This window comes from Myxine glutinosa, chromosome 1 (genome assembly GCF_964187855.1).
Source record: "Myxine glutinosa chromosome 1, kmMyxGlut1.1, whole genome shotgun sequence".
Lineage (NCBI taxonomy): Eukaryota > Metazoa > Chordata > Myxini > Myxiniformes > Myxinidae > Myxine > Myxine glutinosa.
In genome coordinates this window covers 36,449,159-36,452,243 of record NC_136261.1, presented here as the reverse complement: position 1 = coordinate 36,452,243, position 3,085 = coordinate 36,449,159, and the positions used below count along the sequence as shown (strand labels likewise).

At 44.3% G+C, this 3,085-nt stretch overlaps 1 long non-coding RNA gene across 1 annotated transcript; it reads left to right on the top strand.

The window, feature by feature from the left end:
* The first annotated feature begins 271 nt into the window (after window positions 1-271).
* On the top strand, window positions 272-2,785 carry LOC144889663 (uncharacterized). The gene is made up of 2 exons (XR_013621975.1): window positions 272-1,582; window positions 1,809-2,785. It is a non-coding gene; the product is annotated as an uncharacterized LOC144889663 (long non-coding RNA).
* The last annotated feature ends 300 nt before the right edge of the window (window positions 2,786-3,085 follow it).

The window sequence follows — 3,085 nt, the reverse complement described above, 5'->3', positions numbered from 1 at the left end:
TCTATTTTGAGTGAGTCACAGTGGGTGAAAAAATTGGCCAGACAGTAAGACATATGAGAACTATTTTCTATTTCAATAAATAGATCAGGTTATTTTCTTTTTATTATTTGTTTATTGGGCAGCTATTGGGCCAGAGGCTAAAACAGGTGTCTGCAACAGGTGCATGGGATGCTAAGAGAGGTATTAGAGGACATTGGATTGACTTTAAATTGAAATGAGAATTGAACAGGTGGATTAGGAAAATGGGTTTGTTAAAATAATCGTGGCATCTGTGGGATGCAACAATTTTGTGCCAGAATAGTGTATGGGGAACCGTCATCTGGGAAGCGTCGTTAAATGGCAGTAGGTTTAGACAGGTATTGAAAGGGTTCGTGCAATGTCATTTTGGGGCACCACTTGACACAAGAGTGGTAGAGAGCTGAAGTGAATTCTGCCAATATGGTGCAATAGGGTGACAATTGATTTTTATTGGAAAACTATTTGTTTGCAGTCTTGGTTCGTACATAAGCTGGCAAAGAGATTATGCCAGTCTGAGGGAGTTTGTATCCTTTGGATGGGAGCTGGAGCCTAGTAGGGTTGGGGCTTGTGGCTCGCCATTGTCTGTCTGCCAGTTATGATGGGCAGAGGGAAGAGGGAGTGATACTGCTCTGGCCTCTTGCTTGGCAGAAGGTAATTGAGTATTGCTGGTTTTACCCCTGTTCAAAATTGAGCTCTCGGGAGCTGAAGTGTGAAATATGGTGATTTTGTCTTGTGGACAATTTGTGAGTGGCTAGATAGACGCACCTGGAAGGGGAAATTGTATTTATGTGGGTTGAGTCTGAAGAAAGGATTTGCTGAGAAAAGGGAGAAGGTTGGAAAAAGTTGATAGTAAAGGCAGGAAATAAAAGAAAGTGGTTAGTTATGGACTGTTGTTTTGTGATAAGAAGGTGATACAAGGGTTGGCTTGCCCTGGGGGGACCAATGAATGTAAAGTTGTGAATTTCGTTTAATAACGTTGCGTTAGATTGCTACAGGCAGGTTTACCCCAATCGAAGAGGTGATTGGGTGCTGGTGCAGATTGGATCGCAGCTCTGCAGACCAGGTGAACAGAACTCCACCAGGTACGTTGGGCAATTGAATTATTGCTCATAAGGGAGAGGTTATCAAAGGAAGAATACCAGTTGATGTATTTTGATATTTAACTACCAGCTGCTAATAACGTGAATTATGGTATGAATGAATGAATGAATGAATGAGTGGATAATATGTTTACAAATATGTGTTTACAAAATGATGGTTGCACATAGGAAGACAACAAAGCAGGATGGAGAAAATGTAGTGAGTTTCTCCATTGACTGATCATAATTGGGGGGCTAGGAATTTGATCATGGTGTGTGTGAGAAAATGTTTCACAGGATAACCGGCCAACTCTATCGTCTCATGGCAAGATTCGGACACCCACGACTGGGTTGACGACCTAGACGTTTCGTGGCAAGAGGATGTGGCTTTAGAGGTCTACGATTCCTGGCTTGAAATCAACGAACCTGCTGATGCGTGGGATTTTGATGACGATTATGATTTTAGTTCTCTTCGTCGGGATTTAGTAAGTGTAGGTTCCTTTAAGAGCTATGGCTCACATGCAAGTAGTGAGGAGCGCTTGGCAAACACGTATCTAAGGGAACCACCTTCCCCACCACCTACACCACCTGTAGTAAGCAATTTGGGGTCGTTTCAGCTTAAGGCACCCGACACTATGAATACTGACATTGATGCAGACTATGAGGAGATGGAGATTTGTGATAATGGATGTGTCACCTTTTCTCCCGCAGAGCAATCACACGTACAAGGCTTGATGGCATTGGATGTCGATTGTTTGCCCTGATTCATGAGGACCGCGCCTGCATAAGGAGGGCCCCTTATCTGGCCGGCGACTGGGTCGCACCCACGCTGGGGGAAGGGGGGCTCGGAACCCGGGCCGGGCGGCAGCTATCTTCTAACCAGGAGTCTTCGTCGCGAATTATGGCTAACAATTTATGCGTTGAATGTTAGACGGCTACAATTAGGGGCCGGTGTCTCTCCCTGAGCATGCGTGACGCATGGCGCGCCTGGCATGCGATATGGGGGGGATGCTGACCCACTGGGGTAATTGTCTTTTTCGAGGTGTTGTCTCAAAGACAAAAGGGAGAAATATATCGGGGGCAGGGCATGGGGGGCCATGGGGGGCACACCACGTGACCCAGGGCACCTGAGAAATATATATATAATTATGTCTTTCTTCTGCTTGCTTCCAAAAAGCTAGATTCAATGCAAAACATGTTGTTTCACGGCTCGGTCAAAATCCAACCTTGGAGTCGTTTTTTCAGCATCTTCCAAAGGGAGAAAAGTTATGGGAATAGTTGTCATATGATTCTTGTTTGCCTTAAAGTTAACCTCGAGCAGGGTGTGATGCAATATGTATCCTTTGATTTGTATGTGTTTTACTGCCAAATGTAAACCCCATTGAACTTTATTATGGGAATGCATCCCTTGTCCTTGTAAAAGCCCAGCTTGTTGGGAAAAATAGCCTGAGAACTATCTTATTTTCACACATCTGTGCCTTTAAACTTAATCTCTCTTGTCTGAGGTCATTACTTCAGCGGAGGCTTTTTTAGGCTTTGTTCGATTATATAAAGGATCTTGTGTCAGAATGATTTCAGGGTGGCTTGGTCTTGCATGGTCTTGTGTGACAAGGCCCTGCGATTTCAAGACGTGCTCCACAATATTGTGTTTGCTCGATTTTGTATTAAACCACATTTTGCTGCTTCAAGGTGCCTCTTCTTGAGTTCCAAAGGGGGGACAACCCGTCGTATATATATGTATATATATATATATATATATAATATATATATATATATATATATATATATTGTTGCGGATCTCTCCGTCGGCCTTTTTCCCCTTATCAAGGGGGGATCAACCCCCTTGTCTTTGACTGACCGACGTGAGTCCTGAAGTTGCACAGCTACCCCCGAAGAGGCAGGTGCACAACCTCGTTCGTACCCCGGACAGATGTTAATTGCCGAGCGGTTTAGCAACCGCGGCACGAACCATTAACAAGAGACTAGAC